The sequence below is a fragment of the Pagrus pagrus genome, assembly GCF_965226575.1.
Source record: "Pagrus pagrus genome assembly, contig: HAP1_SCAFFOLD_134, whole genome shotgun sequence".
Taxonomy (NCBI): Eukaryota; Metazoa; Chordata; class Actinopteri; order Spariformes; family Sparidae; genus Pagrus; species Pagrus pagrus.
Window position 1 is genome coordinate 37,265 of NW_028175329.1, and position 24,727 is coordinate 61,991.

At 39.6% G+C, this 24,727-nt stretch overlaps 1 long non-coding RNA gene across 1 annotated transcript; it reads left to right on the top strand.

Moving 5' to 3' along the window:
- Positions 1–2,671: 2,671 nt before the first annotated feature.
- LOC311254021 lies at positions 2,672–22,993 on the top strand. The gene is made up of 4 exons (XR_014622145.1): positions 2,672–2,760; positions 4,243–4,351; positions 6,258–6,420; positions 21,109–22,993. It is a non-coding gene; the product is annotated as an uncharacterized lncRNA (long non-coding RNA).
- Positions 22,994–24,727: the final 1,734 nt, after the last annotated feature.

Below are 24,727 nucleotides of genomic sequence, written 5' to 3' on the forward strand. Positions count from 1 at the left end.
GCTAAGACTCCTTGCTAGGAATTTTTAGGTTAAGTTAGGAGCTCTCTGAGAGGATTCTCAGAATCTTTAGGAATATGGGCCCAGGTAAATATTTGTACTTAGATCTGTATCAAGACAACACAATGTCAACTTCACGGTTGACCTTTCCTCCAATACAGTAATGATGACATTAGTGTTCTGTTATTTTGTCACTTTTTGAATTAAATTCTTGAGAATTTGGACAAAACTGGTTTAAACTTTGAAAAAAAACCCAAGAAGAAATCTATACTCATGTTTATAGAACAATTTCTCAACAATTAAGTACAGTAATGTAAGTAAAGTTTTATGTCATTTGTTCATAAAATATGTGTTTTTCCTGTCATAACTTAGTTTTTGTCAACACCGTTAGACACAATAGAAAATTAATCATTCCTATTTGTTTGGTCTGCTATAGATTTAACCCTTGTGTCTTCACCTTGACTACACACATGTTAAATGTTGAATATTCCTTTTTATTAAATTTTTATGCTGTGTCACATGTGCTCTTTGAAAACTCTTACGTCACAAAAGTCTTATCATTTGCATTTAATACAAAGAATAAAAGTTCTGGACATAAAAGAACACATTATTTCATTTAAAGAAACAACTACATTAATAATTTGGCTGTTTTAGAGAAACAGTTTGAAAGTATTCAAAAATACATGCAAAATACTAAAGATTTTCTCCACTCAAATACATTTAACTTTGCTCATCCACTTAATTAAACAATTTGGTACAACAAATAACTTATCATGTAAATTTTACTTTCTTTCACCACTGTCAGACAGAGAAAATGATGGTGTTGACAAAAATAACAAACCTATAGGAACTTTTTTGACCTTTTTATTTTAGCAGATGTGAAGAGTTGTAGGGGGGTCGTCAGGAATATAGCTGACTATGTATTTGTCTGATTTTACTGCTAAATTATAAATGGCTTTTTGCTGTGACGCTAGTTTGGATGCCTCTTTCCTTTTATTTTATTCCAGGCTGTTAAGGACAAACGCCTAAAGACATATTCGCCATAACGAACCCCTGCTTATGGTAAATATACCATATTTCAATATATTTCCATTGCACAGTCAGTGGTGTAGATGTCAGCGTTAGATGTTAACTACTATCTGATATTATTTTGCTTCTGGATTCTTTCTCTTCAGAAAAATTGGTCAGAGATTATCAAGGCCACGTTGCGGGTGCCAACCCCACAAAGAAAATGCTGGAGAACGCTAAACAGTGTTCAATGCACATCATTCAGTTTTTGCGGTTCATGGCCAACTCAAAAATCCCAAATGTGGATTTACTCTTTCTGAAGAATTATGGAAGAGTTCGAGAGTAAGACTACACATTTTTTAAAGATTTATCTCTTGGAATTGATGTGTAATTAAAATAAAAGACATGAACTTGAAAAAAATGTTCACCAAGGTTTGTGGCTGAACTCAAAGGGCGTGGATTCAAACCGAAAACACAGAAAATGTACCTCACTGATGTGAGGTGAGGTGTGATTGGATAAAAGTCTACAGTAACTGAAGGAACTTACAGCACCATGAGTGAGGAGGGCTTTGCTGTCCTTCAAGACAGTATTGAGGGCAAAATAGCTCCCCTGGAAGTCAAAAGATGTCATGATCATGATAATGATATATAGGAAATATTAAGGATATAGATGAAAAAAGACTTGACTTTATTGATCCCTTTGAGATGACTCCCTCAGGAAAATTGAATTTCCAGCTGCTTACAAAGTAAGGAAGCAGCACACAAGGCAGTTTGCAAACAACAACAACAACTACTCGCAAACGGGTGTATAAATATATATATACATATAAAAATAAGAAAAAAAATGAACAATAAACTCTTAGCTAAAAATAAACAATAAATTCTTGGTTAAAAATAGAAAGTAGAGATAAGAAGAAAATGAAAATAAATATAGAGGACTGTATATGGCATTGTGTTATTGTACAGTGGATAAATACAAGATACAGTTCAGTCACCAAACACGCTTAATTTTGTGGATTGTTACTCTTCATCTTGTGCCCTGATCAGGTTAATTAATAAGAAAGACAGATGATAAAGCTAAGATTCAACTATAATTCTCCTTGAGCATTAACATTCCAGGTCTGTCCTAATGTATACTTGTTAATTGATAGTATCAAGGATCAGGTAATACTGTATGTACCTTGCATGTACTTTGTGAATGTGGTAAAATGAATCCTTTATATTTTGTTTTTTGATCTTTTGTTTGTTTCAACTCACGCTTATGCACATAAATATGTATATATACTGTATATGGATTTGTATTATTCACCCCTTTGGATGTTTTCCTCTTATATATAAAAAAATATACAAAAAAAGAAACATTTTCAGAAATGGGGGAAAGCTGAAAATTCGGTATACAACAACTGTTGCCTGGGTTCTTCATCATTCAAAGCTTTATTGTAGAGTGGCAAAGAGAAAACCACTGTTGAAGAAAGCTCATTAAATCTCAACTAGTGTTCACCCAAAGGCATGCGGGTCAACTGGAAGAAGTTTCTTTGAATAAAAAAATATTATTCATTTAATTTGCTGAGTAGCACGTTACCTTTCCTTCGTTAAATCGCCATTACATTGTGACTTCCGCCGGTATGCTTTTAATGTGAAATCTGACCGGAAGTTGGCTGTCATACAACCGCCAGCGTAACAACTCCGAGCCACAGCAACAGCTCCGTGCCACCGCTGAAGTCGATGAAACAGGGTAAACAAGCGGCGTGTTCAGTAAGTATTCAGTATTTTCTTGAGATATACAGTAGCGTAATGCCATGACAGTTTGATGCGTTGTGTAGTCATTTATTTATTTACTAAAACTGTCGGCTTTCTTGTTTAAGGGTCGCTAGCCGAACACAGGTGTATCACTAATTAGCACTTGCTAGAGTTAACAGTCAGCTAATTAAGACAGTTATCAGAGTTTTCGGGTACCATGGTGGACTGACTCGTTAAAATTAAGGTCATTTGCATGTTCGGGTGTCAGTTATCTTATTTATTTTTCTTTTTTATCTGTGCCAGCGTAGGAGTATAGCGGCCATATTCATCGAGTCCATCACACCTGGTGTGGGGGGATGGGTGATTGGTTTCGCAGCACAATGCACTTGACTCGATCCAAATTTAACCTGAAGTCATGCTTATGTGGGCGACGATAATCCAACCATGTTGAAGCAGGCAAAGTTTTTAGAGCCATGCTTTTCAGACAAGGCGCAGTTAATTTCGAACGATTTTAATGTTGGTTGGTTATAGTTATTAAGCAGTGTAGCAAGCCAGGTTTTGCTTGGAATATTACTTAAAAACGTAGTGGACGTGTAACCTAAATCATGCCAGTGGAAATCAAATTCAGAGAATATATATCTTTATATCATAGAAGAAAATAATAAACGAGCAATATGTTAAATGAAGGATTTAGGGAACCTACTGTTGGAGCCATATTGCTCATATATGAAATGTTTCTGTTTGAATACTGGTATTTATGCGTTTTATTTTTATGTTTAGAATTATTATGTTATTGTAGGCTACATATTTTGATGAAACAGTGTTATGCCTTGGTTAGTTGAAATGATTGTTCCCCCTATGGTTTGCTTATGGTATCATCTGTGGCTTGATGATTAATTGTCAGGTGTGTTTAAACGGGAAAGCAGGAAGTGATTTCCCTTGGACATGGACGGGGTGATCATACAGTTTTTTAACCACCGAATACCATCAGTTTACTATCAGTTTCGTTTCATTTGTTGATTATCCATTGGTTGATCGTTTGGAATTGTGCATCCTGATTTATGGAGTTCGTTTGGGATCGCAATAAATTGCTTTGGATTAATTAAGATAGACTACTGGGCGATTGTTGGAAGGTGCGTCTGAAAAGGTTTACCCTGATCTAGACTCGACTGTACTGATTGATTTCATTACACAATAAACTCAATATTTCACAACTAAGTTTAGGTTGGATTTAACAGAAATTGAGTTGGCATAGCACAATAAAAAGAACAGAAGACCAAGTACTCTGTTGTTTGAGTCTCGTCATCAGTTTAAATGCTTCAAAAGTGGCAGGTGGAGAGAGATGGTAAAAATTGAATGTTTGCACTTCCTGTTTCTCAGTTTGCTAAGGGGAAGAGTCCATATGTTACTCAGGTAACATATTGTTTAAAACCCTGTAATCTAATTTAACTAGAAGTGATGCCTAAGCTATCTCATTTTTTATTAATTTCTTTGCAGTTTGAAATGCCACCAAGGATCAGTCTTCTTAAAGATGCCTGTCACCATGTTGTTTTAAAGACTGACAAAACATGGAGATTGGAGGTGAAGTACATCAATGCAGTGAAAGGTAAGATGGTGTTAGATTAGATTAGATTAGATTGTACTTTATTTATCCCTTGGGAAGGTTCCCTCAGGGAAATTGAGGTTCCAGCAGCATCACAAAGACCGACAGTACAGTAAAAAAGTAAAAAGAAAAGAAAAGCACACAGAGTTCAAATAGACAAAAAGTAGAAGTAAAAGCACAAAAAGAGCACAGTTGTGTGTAGGACAGGTACAGTGCAAGTATAAATATATAAATACAAAAATATAATAAATATAATAATATAAGAAAAATGGTACATTGCACAGTAGATATTGCACAGTTATTGTTGTTATTGCACAGAGATATTGTACAGTTATTGTAGTTACTGCACATTTACAGCACTACAGATCTAGGTGTTCAGGTCATGTTGAATGCACCTTCCCCACTCTCCTGCTACTCCTCCCCCTCCCACCAAGTGCAGAGTTATAGAGTTTGATGGCTCGTGGGACAAAGGAGTCTTTGAGTCTGTTTGTTTTGCACTTAGGGAGGAGCAGCCTGTTGCTGAGAATAAATGTTATTGTTGTTAGTGTTAAATGTGTTATTGTTTATCTGGCTGTCTATCTAGATGTATAGATGGACAAGTGGTGATACATTTCTTATCAGTACATATACTCCTTATCAGTTCTTTTGCTTACTATTTTCTTTTTCCAAGAATAGATTCAGAAACAGATGATGATAATTTTTTATTAATTTTTATGTTACATTATGTTGTTTCTAGAGCAGCAACAGTAAAGCTAACAGCAGGAAAAACCACTATATAAACTAATATATCACTAGAAATTAGTCAAAATGTCGGTAAAATAAATACATATTCTTGAAATCGTAATATTGAGTAAAGTTTAGAAAGGATACAGAATACAGACGTCATACAGTAACAGCCATTCATCCTGTCCTCCTCCCTCTGCTGAGGTGATGCACTGCCTGCATGTATCACCTCAGCAGCAGCTGCGTGGCTGAACCGTATACCAGCAGGGTCACCTTAATAGCTGGCAGTTGGCAGCACATCTCAATCATGCAGCCATGAAGTGAACTTAAATGTTGAAAAGGGAAAAAGCAGGAAGTGGAAGATAAAAATTATAAAAATGGATTTAAAATCCTTTATTCAAAACATGGCAAGGTACAGGAATGTGTTCTTGTGATGGATATAATAATGGATGCAATTTAATGTTTGGGTATTTCTTATAAGCGTAGGATGTACTGTACAGGAAGAACATGTGGGGGAGGCGTGTCGTCTTAAACGTGACTTGTATTGGGATGTCCTGATGTCAGCCTCCTGTATTCACCAGAGGTGGGAATTGTGGAGTCATCAAGTCATCTCCATGCCATGTATTTGTTCTGCTCAGTCACTGAACCAGGTGCATTCACTAATTAGCTCACCTTCCTGGCTGAAGAGCTGTGCTGATTGGACTCAGCTGGTTTAGTGCATGAAAAGAACAAATACAGGGCATGGAGATGATGTGATGACTCCACAATTCCCAACTGTGGTATTCACTCAGTCAGGATTAGGTGGCCCCCCTTACCAAGGTTATAAACATTTTTGCCCTCTGTTCACCATTTTGTACCCTGATGAATGCCTTTTAGGTTGAAACAGGGCAGTGTTTTATCGTTCCATAAGTAGCCATGTTTTGAACAGAGGCATTTAAATCCAACTCAAGTATTTTTGTCCTGCTCCATTGCTTTTTTTTTCTCATGTTGACCCTATTCTTTAAGAGCTCCAGCATTTTATTTAGTTTGACAGTATAAAGACAGGGCATGAGCACACCACTACCACTTTTTCATAAATTCTCGTTCTTTATCTACAGTGTTGTGTTTTTATACATTTAGCTACAGATCAAAAAACAATTGTAGTGGACATAATTTGTTTTTTTTGTCCTTAATTTTTTTCTTACAGGACGTGGTTTATTCACCCGAGTTTCATTCTGCAAAGGATACTTTGTAGTTGAATGCAGTGGAGATTTGATTGATGATGACGAAGCCCAGAGGGGAAGAAGCTCTTACCACCCCTCATGCTCTACATTTTTGTTTGCATTCAAGTGGAGAGGGAAAACACGGTGGTAAGAGTTTCAGTTACTATACTGCTTTATAGTTATATACATTGTTAAATTTTTTCTTCAACAATATCTTTATTAGATTTTTTAACAACCCTAGAGCTGAATGAAAGGGCAATGTACAACAATATGACAAATAGGTACCAGATCAGCCCATCCCCACAGGTCCGACCATACATTCCTACAGAGTGTGTACCAAGTCAGATTAGTAAGAATAAATACAAGCCTTCAGTATATCATAAAAGAAAGAAAGAAAGAAAGAAACAAACAAACATATATAGCCTAAAACACAACTGTTGCAGAGAGGGATTAAATGGCAGGGAGAGGTAGAAAAAAAAATTAAGACAAATAAAAAATAAAGCTAGAAACAGCACCAAATGATGAATAAGCATGTTTAACAATCACATGACATTGTTTAAATATAAGAGGATTACTGTATTGTGGACTCCGTGTCCACATATGGTAGAAAACCACCCCAGATCTTTTGGAACTCTCCAGGTTTACCCTTCAAATTATACATAGTCTTTTCACCTGGTATGCATGATGCTAATACATCTTTCCAATGCATAGCTATACATTTGTTGGCTGTAATAAGGGCAATTCTAATAAATTTGAGTTGGTTTTTATTGACTTTCAACATAGATGTGTCACCCAGGAGAATTACTCTTAGCTCTGCGGGGATGGTTAGTCCTGTAATATCATTAAGCACTTTGACTATAGACATTTTATGTAGTCTGTCAGGGGTATAGTATGTTCTATGAATAAGATTGTATTGTGTAATTTTATGTCTAGAGTTAAAAGAAAAACACTGACTACTAGTACACAATGATCCCCTTCTTCAAAATTACACTCCAGGTCTTCTTCCTGTTTACATTTCACTCTTAGCTCTTCCCAACCTCTAATCTGAGAAATTCCTGAGTAAGAGTAGTATATTTACGCTGCCTGTGACGCATACCGGGACTTCTGTGAGATCGAAAGCTGTTGTTTACTGTGTCTCTCTCTTTCTCTATCCATCTTGGCTGTTTTTCTTCGATTTCTGAGTATTTCATAGTCAAACTGGTTTTGTACTGCAGCTAACGTTAGACTTTATAACTTGTACGTACTTTGTCGAACCGCTTTTCTGTTACTGGGTAGTCTGTTACTGCCCGGTTAGCTTCCTAGGCTTAGCCTAGCTCACTGCTTTTTGCCTTTCACCGCAGTCGACACAGCCTCGACAAACAAGTGTTACGATGGCTCGTGCTGACTGTTCTGCAGTTGCAGATAGGGTGTCTCTATTAGAGAGACGTGTCCGTGAGCTAGAACAGCTTCTCTCAGTTAGAAACACGGGCACTGCAGATAGTGTTAGCCCCAGGCCTGATAGCAGGCCTGCTAGCCTTAGCACTAGCTTAGTCTCGTCGGCAGCTGCTGTGGAATTTGTCCCTGCTCGGTCGCGGCGTGGAAGGCGCGGGAGCAAGCCACTGGTTGTGTGGTCTGAGAGCAGATGGCCTTCATCCTACTGGAGTCGGCGCTGCTGCTTTGTCTAGCAATATAGACAGGTGTTTGATGCAGGTTTGACATCAGGGATGTAGCATTTGGCAGGTCACAGGTGACTAGAGAGCCTGCTAGCGATACAGTCAATGCTGGTGTGGAGTCTAGTTAACATGGTATTGTAGTGCAGAGTACCAGACTGATACCCTAGTTTGCAACATTGAGACTGTCACCTTCCCCCGCCACTCTCTCATTGAATCATGCTCTAAATATGCGCGGGGCTTCTAACCGACGTGTACCCGGTTACACGTCTGAGATTTATGATCTCTTTCTATCGCAGTTGCCTCCATTCAACCGCCTCCTAATCCCATTAAATCAAAGCCATTCCAGTAGTTATCAGACAAAAACGTTTATTCAACGTTATTCTGTTATTCTTAACCCTGTTAAAAGAGCTTTTTCCTCACTCGAATCGAGGGTCGAAGGACAGAGGGTGTCGTCTCTGTACAGATTGTAAAGCCCTCTGAGGCAAACTGTGATTTGTGAATTTGGCCTATACAAATAAAATTTGATTTGATTTGATTCTTGTAGACCTATTTCAAATGGGTACTAAATTAAAGCCAACATAACAGATAAATCACAGAGCTTCATTTAACATTTTAAGGCTTAGGCCTACTTATGACAGAAAGTAAAATGAGTTGAAAATAAAATCTATCATTTTGACAGAAAAGAAAACGTGAGTGAAAGCTGAAAAAGGTTTAACCTTCTTCTTTAATCATTGTTTTAACTATTTCTCACAGTTGTACAATTTGTTTTTAAACTTATAGTTCAAACTGCATCCCTCTCTCGCAACGGAAGCTGCCTCTGAATTTTAATACGTCTCATAGTAAAAGTAATCTGGAATTGGCGATAGAAAGAAACTAAAAAAGAAGCCAAAGTATGCTGAAGTGAGAGGAAAAAACTTCACCTTTATATCCACAAAGCTAAAAAAGTAGAGGGGGAATCTCACAATTATTCACTAAAACTGTCCGGGGGGGGATGTTTTTTTCCTCCTCTTTAGACGCGAGGATATGTGATCAGGTCGTAAAAAGCCGACACAGAACACCAACCAACAATATAATGTATACAACAACACGTAACAATAAAGGCTAAAATAAAAAGCCATTACAATTTTTTTTCGATTGCTAAGGAGCATTGGTCGAAACTGAAGCGACATGTTCAAAACTCTTAACACAGTCTGCATTTCCATCTTGCAGCTCAGCTCAACAGTTAATCTCATGCCCAAAAGTGTGTCTCACAACACACACAATCACTCTTAACAAACGGAACGGCAAAATACTAACAACAAAGAACATTACATCAAATACATCTTATATTTCAAGTTTGAATGATTTTTGTCAGGTAAATCAGTATTTTATATAGGATCTTTTGCACTTTAATGGTTCTAAATTATAGTATATGCTGTAATATATTGCAACAACACTGAATCAGGTATGCAGAGATTTATTCAAGAACATTTGTGCTTTTGCATAAGTACTTCAGGACCATACAAAAAATAAAGATTACGTAAACAGAATAATGCAGAATCTCAGAATTCCAGGGGTAGAATACAAATTACAGTAAGAGATAAAACTAAACTCCTTCCTCTCCTGGCTGCTCTTCTCTCTCTACCAACTTTGCCCGCTGCTCTTGGATCCATACTTGCACAGGAAAAAGAATCAGAAGCCACTCCTTTTGTATATGCTGTTATGGCTACTCTTGCATTCAAAAAAGGTCAGAGTAGTTTCTGAGGAGGAGGTCCACGACTCACTTAATAATAAGCACTCGCGGAGATGTTTCCAGTTTCAACAAAAAGTTTTGAATTTATTTACATAAACAGAAATATTCTCCGGGTTGACTTCAGACAATGAGCAAATAAAAAACGTAATTTAGCGGTTGATAAACTGTTTCACTCCTCACTCCTTCAACACAAAAAACAGACAAAAGCACAAACCAGCTGTCCTCTCTCCCTAATCACAGGAGGAGGATGGCCTGACTAGGAGGAGGGACCTGAGCAGCAAAACGATCATAAATAATAGTTCATGTACAATATATATCCTGAATAGTCATCCTTATCATTAGCATTATTTTATACCATTACCATATACCATTTTCCAAATAATTAATACAAAGAATCAATAGGCTCCAACATCCCGGCCCCTAATTGTTGGCTTTAGCAAAACAATTACATAAATAAGATTCAAAAGGAGCCAAAATAGAACAATTACACAAGGGAAATTAATTATGCTCTTTAAATTCAAAGTCCATTCAGTTACTTGATGATGACTATCTGTCTTCTCAAAGTTCATAATCGTGTCAGAATATCTGAAACGGTCCATAGTGAAGGCTGGAAAATCACGGCCTCTCTCCATTTATCCTGCTGCCTCCATTAGAAGACAGAGCTTATCTATTGGTCGTTGAATCGCACTGCTTTTGGTTTTAACCAAAACACTTCTCACACAGCCCTTGGCATCTGGAAATGTCTTTACAACACGGCCCATAATCCATGAGTTCCTTGGTGCTGTGTTATCAACAATGATGACCAGATCTCCAGGACTCAAGTTCCTTTTTATGCTCTTCCACTTGCTTCTTTCTTGCATGAGCGGAAGATACTCTTTTGTCCACCGTCTTTGTCTCCACCTCTTCCTTGAATAATGATCTCCTGGTGGCATAGTTGTTTCGCTTTCAGTTGGAGCAAATGGTTTGGGGTTGGTGGTTCCAAATCATTGGGTTCACTTGACACTGTAGTTATCGGTCGGTCATTCAGGATGGCTTCTACCTCACACAGTGCTGTTGATAGAGTTTCATCGTCCAGCGTTTGTTGTTTTAGAACAGATGTGAGGATCTTTTTGACTAGTCTGATCAGTCTTTCCCAGACTCCGCCGTGGTGGGCTCACAAAGGAGGGTTAAGTCCATTTTACTCCCTCTGTTAAAAGGGTGTTTTGAATCTTCTGATGATTCAGCTCTTTCAAAGCTTCTTGTAGTTCCCTTTGGGCCCCGACAAAGTTTGTCCCACAGTCCGTCCTGATACTTATAACTGCTCCTCTCCTGCAGATGAATCTGCGTATAGCATTTATGCATGAGTCTGTGGTTAGGAAGTTTGCCATCTCCAGGTGGATAGCTGACTCACCAGGCAGTGTGTCTGACTCCTTCTTAGCTGACTTAGCAATTTAAGCAGTTTTTTCACCTTCAATATCCAGGCTACAGACCTCTGAAGTCGGTTCCATGATGAGTGATACTTGATTAATGTGCATATCGGATGTTGGTTTTCAATCCTCACAGTTAACTGTGATCTCCTTTTCCACACTGTTAACTGTGACCTCCTTTTTCACCTCAGGGTCATTTGCTGATATCTCTCCTAGACCTTGTGTGATCTTTGGCCATGTCTTTTTTTCCTCTGACCAGGTATTCAGGACCTCTCAGCCATCTTGATCTTAAGAAAGATTCCACGTGCAATCCTCGTGATGCGTCGTCAGCTGGATTGTCTCTTGAATTTATGTATCTCCACTGGCTTGTGTGAGAGAGATCATGGATCATTGCAACTCTGTTGGATACAAATGTATGAAATCTCTTTGTTTGATTGTGAATATACTTCAATACAGGTGTACTATCTGTCCAGAAAGTTGAATCTGTGAGTGGTAAATGCAGCTCCTTCCTCAGCATCCGATCCACTTTTACAGCCAATGTTGCTGCAGTGAGTTCAAGCCTGGGTATGGTGATCTGCTTGAGAGGTGAGAGTCTGGCTTTTCCAAATATAAAGGAGATATGGATTTTGCCTTGGTGATTTGTTAGTCTAAGGTAGCTTACTGTACCATAACCTGACTCACTTGCATCGCTGAAGTGATGCAGCTCAGCGGTCGCCACTGGGTCGTAGTTCTCAGGCTTTATACATCTTGCTGCTTGAAACCCACGTAACTGAATTAATTCCCCGATCCATCTCTGCCAGGGCATTGCAAATTCCTGTGGAATAACTTGATCCCATCCATACCTGGATTTGCAGAGCTCTTGCAGTAGTTGTTTGGCTTTCAGGATGAAAGGAGAGAGAAAACCTAATGGGTCATAAACTGAACTTACTGTGGAGAGTATACCTCTTCTGGTTGCAGGCCGGCTGTTGACAGTTACTTTAAAGCTGAAGGTGTCACTGTGGGTGTTCCAGTGGATTCCAAGTGCAGGCTCGACTGTGATTTGTTCTTTCAGCTTTTCTTTACCCAGGTCCAGTTCCTTGACTGCCTTTGCTCTGTGATGCTCAGGAATGCTTGCTAACACCTCACAGTTATTGCTGACCCATTTTGTCAATGTGAAACCTCACTGATCGCAGGCTTTAGTGAGATCTTTGACAAGCTTTATGGCTCGGTCTGCTGTTGCCACAGATCGGAGGCAATCGCCCACATAAGTTAGTTTTGATGGTTTTCATAACTTCATCAGAGTAATGCTTCTGGTTGTCATCAGCAGTTTGACGCAGGGCAAAATTAGCAATGCTCGGGGATGATACAGCGCCAAAGAGGTGAACTTTCATCCTGTAAACATCAAGCGGTTTGCTGATATCACCCTCTGGCCACCACAAAAACCTCAGAAAGTCTCTGTCCTTTTCATCAACATGTACTTGATAAAACATTGCCTCAATGTCTGCCATAACTGCAGTTTGTTCTTGGCGAAACCTTAATAGCACTCCGATGAGGGCGTTTGTTAAGTCTGGACCTTGGAGGAGCTCCTTATTCAGAGACGTTCCTTGAAATGAGGATGTACAGTCAAACACCACCCTCAGTTTGAGTTTTCGCTTGTGGTAGATGCCATCATGTGGGATATACCAGACCCGTCCATCCCCTCTGCGAAGCTGCTGAGGTGGAACCTTCTCTCCATAACCCTTTTTGAGAATGTCCTCCATGAAGGAGGTGTATTCCTCGGCATACGTCTTATCCTTCTTAAATTTTTTCATAAGGTGCAGTGTGCGTTCCTTTACCGTATCATAGTTATCAGGCATGACCTTGTCTTTATCCCTGAAAGGCAGTGGTAAATGACAGTGGCCATCTTTAAGGAATGCTGAGCTGGAATCAATCTCCATAAAACGTTTATCCTCAACTGACATCTCAATTTTCTCCTCATACATGTTCTCAGAGAAATCCTGGTTATATTGTCTGATGAGTAGATCCTTCAACTCGACAACAGAGATTCTGTTACTTGACACTGCAATGGGCCCAGCACGTTCTGCAGGACTATTAACACTGAGTGGTCCAGTTACCACCCATCCCAGTAAGGTTTGGACTGCATATGGTCCATTATCATGACTGTTTATTATTTTCCATGGCTCCATTGCTCGAGGAACATCAGTCCCAATGAGGAGTTCAATGTCTGCCTCAATTTCCTTTAACTGAGATAAGGCCACCTCTCCAAATCAGCTTCTGTGATTATGTTTTCCTTTGAGACAGGGATTTTGTTCTGCGTGTAAACTTTCGGCAGGTCCAGATATGTGCAGCCCTCCAAGTCTCCCACCTCCAGTCCTCTGACCTCATAGGTCCCTGCAGGGTTTTCCTGTCCCATTGTTCGCAAAAGTATCTCTGTTTTGCGTCCTTTCGCATTCAACAGGTTCATTAGATTTTCTGTGCAAAATGTTGCTGTGCTGCCTGGATCGAGGAAGGCATAGGTCTGAATATACCTGCTCCCTTTTGCCACCTTAACTCTGACTGGAACAATCGCAAGTGCACAGTCTCTCCCGGCCCCAGTTCCATCACCTGCTGAAACGAGCACTGCTTATGGGGTTATCTTCTGTCTCAGCAGTGGCTTTTGGTTGATTTTCCTGTTTTGGGCCTTTTGCACTTTGAATATGAAGTACAGTAGGATGTTTCATTTGACAAACTTGACACATTAATCTTCTTTTTTGCTTAGATGACCTTTTAGTAGGCAACCAAAGCAGTATCCATGGCTTCTTAAGAATTCAACCTTGTTGTCATGTGACTGTGTTTTGAATTGTGGGCGGTCGATCAGAGTGCGTTTTACAGCGCATCCTGCTTTCTCTGTATTCACTGCTACTGAAGTAGCGAAGCTGCTGTTTTTGCCTCTTATTAATTTTGGTTCATTTTTACTTCTTGGGATAGACTTTTTTGTTGTCATTTGGTCTTGAATGTCCCCGAACAACGGATCCAAAAGCATCTTAGAATGTTTTTCCACAAAATCCACAAGGTGCTGAAATCTGATTCTCCTGCCAGTTCTCTGTTGTGTCTCATAGGCTGTGGTTCGCCACCTTTCCCGGAGTTTGTAGGGTAGTTTGGATGCTATTCGCCTTAGGTTTGATGGGATCTCGAGTTCCTCTAAATACTGTAAATCTTGCATTACATTACAACATGCTCTCAAATACATTGCATATGCATGCAGCGTTTTCCCATCCTCGGCTTTAATCGCTGTCCAGTTCAAGGCTTTTTCCAGGTAAGCTCCAGAAACTTTCATTTCATTCCCAAAGTGCTCTTTTAAGAGGTGTCTTGCTTCACTATAGCCCCTGCTCCCATCCATGTGCAAGTCTCTTGGTAAACCAGAGATAAACTGCTCAAGATAGTAGAGTCTGTCCTGATTATTTTTAGTCTCGTCTTCAATCCAAGTGTTCAAATGCATGGATAAAAGACTGATATGCCAATGGGTTACCATCAAACACAGAAATCTCTCTTGCAGGTAACAGACAGGTTTTGCTGTGAGACAATGAGTTCTGCTAAGTCATTTGTCTTTGTCTTTGAATAACCACATCCAAGTTATCATGAGCAGCATTAGTTATGGTGTGATTATGATTTGCAGTTTCGTTTTTATGTTTTTCAGTTAAATTCTTGTTTTGAGGTTTATTTTCTGGTGTGTTGGTACCCCTTGTAGGTGGAGGTCTGTGGAGACTTAAGATGGTTTGGTGAAGTGGAGTTTTGGGTATTGCACCTAACTGTGCAAATTCTACATTGCTCTCCATTGTTTCTGGTTCATGGTGAGAGTCATAATACTCCTTCATGCCATCACCCAGAGCTTCCTGATCCACCTCATCACTTTGAAGGATTTTTATTTTAGCAGTTGATGCTGCGAGGTCTGCTTCCAGCTCCATTTGCTCCATCTTTGATTTCAGTTTTGTTTCCTCCAGTTGCAAAGTGTGTTTTTCTTTCAATGCAGCAGCTCGAGCCATCACAGCAGCTTGTTCCGCTTTGGCCTTTTTTAACTCTGAGGAGACTGAGGAAGATCTGGAGGTTGATGATCCAGTGGAAGTGGAAGACTTTGATTTGTGTGACACATTTGATATGCTGTCCAGTGGTCCAACTTTTGATTGTGCAATTTCTCTTTTCCATGTTTCAACATCTTTCATGAAGTAATTCAGGTTAGTTATTCTGGGTTCATACCAGTCATAATAATCATTTTCCTTTTCCTCCTCTGATAAGAGCTCTTGCACAGATTTGTGAGCATTTTTAAATTCATCCACAGCTCCTTTAAACGCTTCAAATGTGTCATTGACTTTATCAACATTTCCAACGTCAGTCATCAAAGCCTTTATTTCATTTGTCCTCCTCGTGCATGCTCCCAATCTGCCTCTGCGCGAAGCAATGCGCGATTTCAACATGTCCTCAGACTCAGTTGCGGTCTCAGGTGTGTCAGACATCATCACAAATAACCACACAAATTCCTTTAATTTCCGTTAAGTTCATTCTTAAACATCATTCCAACGTCCCCGTTTTATTGCAATCCACATCCACAATCCACAACTTTGCCTTCCATAGTGTTCGATTGTTTCTTTGTAGCGCAACGGCGCATTCGTTCATAGAGTCGATCAGCTGATTTTAGTCACGGCCCGCCGGCTGCTTTCTTCATCTGTCGGCGAGTGATCCGCCGACTTTCCACTTTCCTTCCTTGCATTCAAAAAAGGTAAAAAAAACCCTAGTTTCTGAGGAGGAGGTCCACGACTCACTTAATAATAAGCACTCGCGGAGATGTTTCCAGTTTCAACAAAAAGTTTTGAATTTATTTACATAAACAGAAATATTCTCCGGGTTGACTTCAGACAATGAGCAAATAAAAAACGTAATTTAGTGGTTGATAAACTGTTTCACTCCTCACTCCTTCAACACAAAAAACAGACAAAAGCACAAACCAGCTGTCCTCTCTCCCTAATCACAGGAGGAGGATGGCCTGACTAGGAGGAGGGACCTGAGCAGCAAAACGATCATAAATAATAGTTCATGTACAATATATATCCTGAATAGTCATCCTTATCATTAGCATTATTTTATACCATTACCATAGACCATTTTCCAAATAATTAATACAAAGAATCAATAGGCTCCAACATATGCTTTCTAATGAGGCCAAACGCAGTGAGACAGTTAAGCCCACATGCATTTCTGTTTTGCAGACTGTGTTAAGAGTTTTGAACATGTCGCTTCAGTTTCGACCAATGCATCTTAGCAATCGAAAAAAACTAACAGTTTTTGTTTTCAGCAGGACGACATTTGCGCATGGAGAAGATGAGCGCCGCGCTCTTCTCAAGTCCTCCGCAGCCTATTCTACACAGCAGCTGTCTTGCCTTTAAGTGGTCTCGCTGGTCTGAAAAACACAAATAGCTGTGGCCGCGGGTTTTTTTTATATATCACAGAACATTGTGCCCTATGCATCTATTGTGTATGCGGATAACTGCACTAGTGGGAACATTTAATTGTATAGTTAGTTAATGTTTTTATCTGAAGCTTTTAGGCAACATTATCACCCCTAAAAATACTATAGGCCTATATATTGGTGAGAAATAAACGAGGAGGAAAAATGACGCGTAAACTTTTCTAAACGGTTATGATTTATTATCCGCGTACCCGTTTACACGTGTAGATGTTGACACCCCTATAAACCACAATAATTTAATCTTGATCTCCACCTCTGACAGTGGGGAAATGTCTTAGCAAGCACCTTACACAGTCTCGCATAATAAAATACCAAAGCTAATCACAATGGCATCCCGGCATCCCGTCATCCCTACCTGCATAGGCAGCCAAATCTAACTACTAAAAGGTACCTTGTTCCAATTCCTTGGCTTTATTAATATTAGATCACTGTCAACCAAAGCCTTACTGATTAATGATTTGATTACTGATCATAAGCTGGACATGATTGGCTTATGTGAAACATGGCTGAAATCTAATACTTTTCTCCCATTAAATGAAGCCTCCCCTCCTGATTATAACTATGCCCATGTTGCTCGGGCCTCTAAACAGGGAGGAGGCGTTGCTCTAATCTACATCTATCTATTTTCAGTTTAAGCTCCAACCAGGAAATTAAATTTACTTCTTTTGAGGCCCTGGTGTTAAAACCATCTCCATCAAGTAGTAACAGGCTTTCCCCTGGTGGTAATCTACAGACCTCCAGGGCCTTATTCCCAGTTCCTAGAAGAATTCGGTGAATTTATTGCAGATCTTGTAACTAGTTCAGATAAGATCCTAATTATTGGGGATTTCAATATCCACTTAAATAAGCCTTCTGACTCTCCTAGTCAGTACTTCTCAAATGGTGGGGGGCGCGGTGAGGTGTCGGGGGGGCGTGAGAGGCAGGTCAGGACTTTCATTTCATTTTCATTTTCCACTGTCATTATTAGTAGCCCCATTCACACTGCTGTTTGCATGCGGGGATCCTGCGCCAATTCTCCCCATCTGCCTCTGTGTGAAAGTTTCAGATGCGGCGAGGGGTGAAATTTCCCTCTGCCTCTGATGCTCCTACGGAGGTATCAGAGGCACAGTATTGGCGAACCGAACCAGTGTGAGCAGATAAGCCGACGGTGGGGAGCGGGGGGTTGTCGATCTGATGGTGTTCACTGTGTGATAACTAAACAGGTCCGACACTCAATAAAATATAGAGAAATGTCCCACAAAGCAATGTTACAGGACCAAACAACAGTAACGTGGTAACTGGTCGTGTCTTTGGCAACTTATGAGGAAAAAAATACAGCAATTATATGTGGAAAAGTGTCTGTCAGCCTGTCGGTCCAACCGACTCTTCGTCACATTTCTGCCCGAAAAACGGCGTCTGTCCCCGGCAAAAAACTTTAACTCGGCAAGTGTTTGTCGCGGTGAAAAACATCACTGCTAAGTCAGCCCTACTGACCGAGACTTCAGTGATCTTTCCTCCATAAAACAGCCTCCCTCCCTGCGAGTGACAGACGGCGTCCCGTTTACTGATGGTGATTATGTAATTAAGAGAAAAATGTAACTTTGTCATTTTCCAGGATGTTTGGTGGGTCAGGATCCCACATTAACTGCATCCATATGATGATAAGTGTGTACATGTTTAGATTTGTCAGTGCGTAGTAAAATAACGTTTAAAAAAAAGCAATATTGTTGCAAATGTTGCACAAAAAAAATTAAAAAGTCCTTTTTGAAAAGGAATAAGCTGATGAAGCTGACAAGTGACCAATGTTTACAGTTTAAAGTTTTGAATGTTAATGTGTTAAGTCTATAAAAATGCACATCCCAGTGAATCATTTGCGCTTTTTTCTCTGTTTTGAGAATCACAGTCTTGTTTAAATGTTACAAATTGAGTTAATAAACTAAACTTGGAAATTGTTTGAAGTTGTTGCAGATGTTAACAGATGAGATGAGATGCAGATGTTTTTAATCTATTTTGATAATCAGGTGATTGTATGCAGAATGCTGGTGCCAGCAACTCATACAGTGGTTTATACAGATAAATGAATAATTATTATCAGGTTCTCAATAATATTTCAATTCAGGGGGGGTGTGAAAAAATTTCTGTCCTCTAGGGGGGGCATGACAGAAAATAGTTGAGAACCACTGCTCTAAGTAAAGCTTTTTTGGGTCTGCTCGATATGTCTAGCTTTACTCAGCTCGTTCATGAACCTACTCATTCCAGTGGTAACACTCTGGATTTGATTCTTTCCCATGGTTTAGATGCGTCAGCCCTGAATGTTGCTTCCGTCTCCTCTGCTGTGTCGGACCACTCTCTTATTACATTTGAAGCGTCATTAGCCTGTCCCTGTATCAATGACACAAATGTTTCCACCTCTCGTCATATCAGCCCGGCAATCATAGCGACACTCTGTGATAAATTGGCTGGGGTCCTGGCCCCTTTTGCGATTGCGACAAAGCCTGTGGAAAAATTCACCAATTAAGTTAACTCGGTAATCGTTTCTCTCCTCGATTCTGTGGCACCGGTCTCTACCAAGACAAGACGACCAAAGAAATCTTCTCCCTGGTTTACTAATGAAACCCGAGATCTCAAACAGGCCTGCAGGAAAATGGAACGTGCATGGCGAAAATCTAAATTAGTCGTTTTTCATCTTGCATGCTGTCATAGTGTACTTAATTACAAGCGTGCTCTTAATGCCACTAGAACAGCATATTTATCTGGCCTAATAAACAATAATAAACACAATCCTAGATTTCTCTTTGACACTGTGGCTAAACTTAATCAAAAAACCACAGTCTGTGAGCTGTACATCCTTTAATGCAAATGATTTCTTAGATTTCTTTTGCAATAAAATTGATGATATTAGAGCCAAAATTAATTCATCATCTCTGGCTTCCTCGTCAAAGTTGATTATAAAACAGCCTTCTGCCGATTCTCAGTTAGCCCCGGCTCTAAACAATTTTGAAGATATCTCCCCTGAGATATTGTCTAAAATTGTCTCATCCTCAAAGCCAACTACCTGCATCCTGGACACCCTTCTGGCAAAACTGTTTAAGGATCTATGGCCAGCACTGGGACCTACAATGTTAAATATTGTTAACTTATCGCTCATGACAGGTGTTGTCCCTGCTAGTTTTAAGTCTGCTGTGGTTAAGCCTCTACTTAAGAAACCCCACCTTGACCCAGGATCTCTAAATAATTATAGGCCAGTATCCAACCTTCCCTTCTTCTCCAAAATCTTAGAAAGAGTTGTGTCCCAGCAACTTTCAGGCTACCTAACTAATAACAATCTCCTGGAACCTTTTCAATCAGCTTTCAGAGCCTGTCACTCCACCGAAACTGCCCTTACTAAAGTGGTAAAGGACATCTTACTTACTTAATTTAGATTTAGACTCTACCTCAGTGCTTCTGTTACTAGATCTCAGTGCTGCATTTGACACCACAGGTCACGGCATATTGTTATATTGTATATATAAAAGTACTACATCGATATTTACTGATGTGAAGTATGGTGTTCCATACTCGGAGTTTGGGAATACAGAGTTAGGGAATACATTTCCACTATGTGGAACTATGTGGACGACACTCAGCTGTATGTGCCCATCAAAGCTGATGATAAATCTCAAATCGCCAAATTGGAGACCTGCCTGTGTGCCGTGAAGAGCTGGATGTCAGAAAATTTCCTGCTCCTAAATTCGGATAAAACTGAGATGCTGGTCATTGCTCCCCCTCGACAGAGACACCCCTTTGAGAAATAACACAACTGTCGAGAGTTACTGTCACGTGATCAAAGTTCAACTGTTAAGAATTTAGGTGTTACTTTTGACTCTAGCCTCTCTTTCCATCAGCACATAAAAGAAATTACCAAGATCGCTTTTTACCACCTGCGCAATATGGCCAAAATTAGGTCCTTCCTGTCCACGGCCTTTGTTTCGTCTAGGCTGGATTACTGCAATGCCTTATTTTCGGGTCTTCAACATGGGAGCACTAAAGGTCTTCAGATGGTTCAAAATGCTGCAGCTAGAGTCTTAACATGTACAAGAAAATTTGATCATATTACACCAATCTTAGCCTCACTGCACTGGCTCCCAATACATATGAGATCAGACTTTAAGGTGCTGCTGATGACATACAAAACTGTACACAGCCTTGCCCCGTCGTACATGTCAGATCTTATTATACTGTATTCTCCAACTCGTGCACTACGCTCTCAAAATTCAGGGCTCCTGATGGTTCCCAGGGTTAAGAAGAAGTCAGCTGGCTGCAGGGCTTTCTCCTATCAGGCCCCCTTCCTCTGGAATAAACTCCCAGCTGATATTAGACAATCTGGCTCTATTGACGCCTTTAAATCTAAACTCAAAACTCACTTTTTCTGACTTGGCCTTTAATTAGTCCTTGACATCGACTGCTAGCTTCTTCGGTGGGTCAACTCAGTCTCAGTGAGTAAGCTGTAGTATTAGACGCCACATTGTCCTGCCGACGAGTAATAATCTGCTTATTCTGATTAACATTGCATTTCTATAACCTTGTTTTTCTTTCTGTTCCCACAAGGTGCAAGCTGTGTCACTTTCTCCCCCTCTTTCTCCTCCTACTCTCTTTTCATTCAGGCTCCCTTCTGATGAACTCAGGCCCCAGAGACCATCTACCTCTCCTGGCTCCTACAGCCCCACATACTGTCAGATCTGGATTGTCACACCCGGGCTCCGTTGGATCGTTCCTCTCCTTGTTTCGCTATCTCCTTATAACTGTATTCCTGTAAATTTTGAGGCCTCCTCATTCTGATCTCTCTCTCTACTACTAATTATCCTGTGTGGCCTGCCCTCTTCCAGGTCACCACGGTGGACAGGAGGTCGTGTGGCTCGGGCACCCCCTGACGATGCCTTGTCCTGCTCAGTCGTCTCCTGGATCCACATACTTTACATATATAATTTTTATCAGATTTTCTGTCAATGCAACCTGTAAACTGTGATTGCTGTTCTTTCTGTACATGCGACATCTATTGCATGACTGTCCGTCCTGGAAGAGAGATCCCTCCTCTGTGGCTCTCCCTGAGGTTTCTTCCGTCGTCTTTTTTTTCTGGTTAAAAGGGTCTTTTTTCTTTTTTTTTTCCCCATCAAGATGGCAAGTTTTTCCTCACTCGAATCGAGGGTCTAAGGACAGAGGATGTCGTTCACTTTACAGACTGTAAAGCCCATTGAGGCAATGTGATAACTTGGAACAAAACTTAATAGAATATGAACAGGTTATAGATCCGGAACATAATCTTTTTAAAAACAAACACCAGTTGCTGTTGTTATACAGAAAACAGTTTAACAATATTACTGTTGAACATGGGATAAATATTATTCATTTTAACAGTAGAATTTATATGCAAACTTCCAAAGTATAAAAGAATATCTAATGCAGTTCAAAAAGCCTTTTAACATTATAGCCATCTTAGAAACATGGCTTGACGAAGAGAGAGGTACAGATTTTGTTTTGCAGGGATAGGAACTTAATTGCATTAATAGAGGGAGCAAAACTGGAGGAGACGTGGCTCTATTTGTTGACAAAGGCCTCACAAGGTTGTGGACAATATGTCAGTAATCATGGATGATGTAATGGAGTGTGTTACTATTGAAATATGTATTGGAAAAAAAGAAAAATGTCATTGTCAGTTGTGTGTATAGGAAACCTGGTTCAAACATTGAAATCTTTATAGAAAATATGGAAAGGGTATTCGCTAAAGAAAAGCAAAAAAGTCAATTATGTCTGTGGGGATTTTAACATAGCCTTGTTGAATCCCAACAACCATAAAATGACGGATGCATTTGTGGAAGCAATGTATAGTATGAGTTTATTTCCAACGATTACAAAACCAACCAGAATAACATCTCACTGTCACTCTGATTGACAATATTTTTACAAACAATATGGAGAGTAGTACTGTTAGTGCATTATTATTTAATGACATTAGTGATCACCTGCCTGTCTTTGCGATTCATGAATGTAACTACAATAGGAACTGGGGGTGTAATGAAGTTAAATACAGGAGAGTAAGATCTGAGGAAACTATAGCTGCATTTAGGAATGATTTAATTATGATTGGAAAGTTTGTGAAGACACTGATAATTATTTTTAGACATATTCAAAAATGAGTATGACAAAAGCTGTCATATGTATATATATATGCAAACAATGTAACAAGAATAAGTATTCTGAAAACCCCTGGATGACTAAGGGACTGCAAAATGCCTGTAAGAAAAAGAATACTCTGTATAGGCACTTCATAAAATATAGAACAAAAGAGGCGGAGATTAAATATAAGAAATACAAAAAGGCATTAACTAATATTATGAGAGTATGTAAGAAGGGTTATTATAATAAAATATTAGAGAATAATAAAAACAATGTAAAAAGTATATGGAATATATTAAAGGTATAGTTGGTAATCCTGTTCAGAAACACTTTTTGTTATACTGGGTGAAATGGCCTTTCCATCCTGAGAGTAGTCCATACATAATGTGTTCAGAAAAATAAACAAAATAAATCATACCTCTGTGGCAGCTGCAGGCCTGTAAAATCTCTGACCAATCCCTCCCTCTCAGTCAGAGTTTAAAGAACCGTTGCCGGATATATTCAACACAGTCCACATGAGCTGTGTCCAAATTCAGGGGCAGCATCCTTCAAAGTGCGGATTTGAAGGCCAATCACAACGCTGCGCGAAGGATGTCCAAATTCGAAGGCTCCTCCAAATGCAGCCCACAAATGCAGCCTGCTTCTCCCGCTTTTTGGAGGACGGACCGCTACTATCCTTCGCGGCCTCCCATATCCCAAGATCCTTTGTGCGCCGCTGCTCAGTCACGAAAAAGAAGAGGGAAAACTGAACAATGGCGACATCAAGTGGCGCGGACTTGACATTTAAATGTAAGTTCTGGGTTTATACTCGGTTTTTACTCATTTGATCATCCATTGCCAGATATGTTAAACTTCAGCGGACTTTCAGTTAAAATACGTGACCCTGGTAATGCATTAGCATACGGCATAAATTAGCATTATGCCGTTGGAAGTAAAGCTATAAAAGCCTTCGCTTTCAAAATGTTAGACGTTCAGAAAACCATAAAATCCATTCAGTCAAAACTCTTTCGCGGGCCTGGGCGGCATCAATCATGACATTACCGTAAGGGCGGGAACATCTGGTGACGCAAACCAGGAAATACGCCGAAGGCTGGACCGTCCAATTTAACTATGGTTGACGCAACCGTCAAAGGACTCTCCGAAGGACCCGGCCTTCGAAGGATGCGGCCCCTGAATTTGGACACAGCTATGGAGTTAGCAGGAGATCCACACTCCAGTTCAGAAGGTGGCGGTAATGCACACCTAAAGTTGTTTGCCAACAGCCATAAAACAGCAGCAGAAGAAGAAGCAGCAGAGTTACCAAGAGAGAACAATGGCAGAGAAAATGCAGCCAAAAGTAGCACTTCCAGAAGTGATGCAGAGGTTGCTGTCTTTCTGTTGGACAGGTAATTAGTTGTTTTGCTTCGGGGATTTGTTATTTTCATGAAATATGTAACGTTAGCCAAATTAGCTACTTTTGTCGCTTGTCTTAGCCCAATGCTAATGGCTCTCCTCTGCCCTGCTGATGGACTGGACAACTATTCCCTTAAATAATATAATTAGAAAAAGACAAACCAAACCAGATTACCCTGAATTGTTTACGGACAATGGCATAACAATTACTGATAGGAATGAAGTGGTTGACAAATTTAACAGTTTTTTTGTTAATGGATGGGTCCTAATCTGGCCAAAGAAATAAATCCGAGAAGAAATGTGTTGAGGAAAAATGTGTGGAGAGAAATCCAAATTCAGTCATATTGGGAACTGAAAAGTAAGGAAATTATTGATATTGTAAATAAGTGTATAAGTAAAACGTCAAAAGATTAGAATGATATCGATATGAGTCTTCTAAAGAAAATAATAAATGGAATTGTGGGTCTGTTAACACATATATGTAATTTATCATTCATAACGGGAACATTTCCAGATAAAATTAAAGTTGCTAAAGTAATTGTATAAAGATGGTGATAAACACCTTTTCACCAACTATAGACCTGTATCCTTGCTTTCTCAGTTCTCAAAAATTATTGAAAAACTTTTTGTTACAAGACTGGATAATTTCATTAAAAAAAAT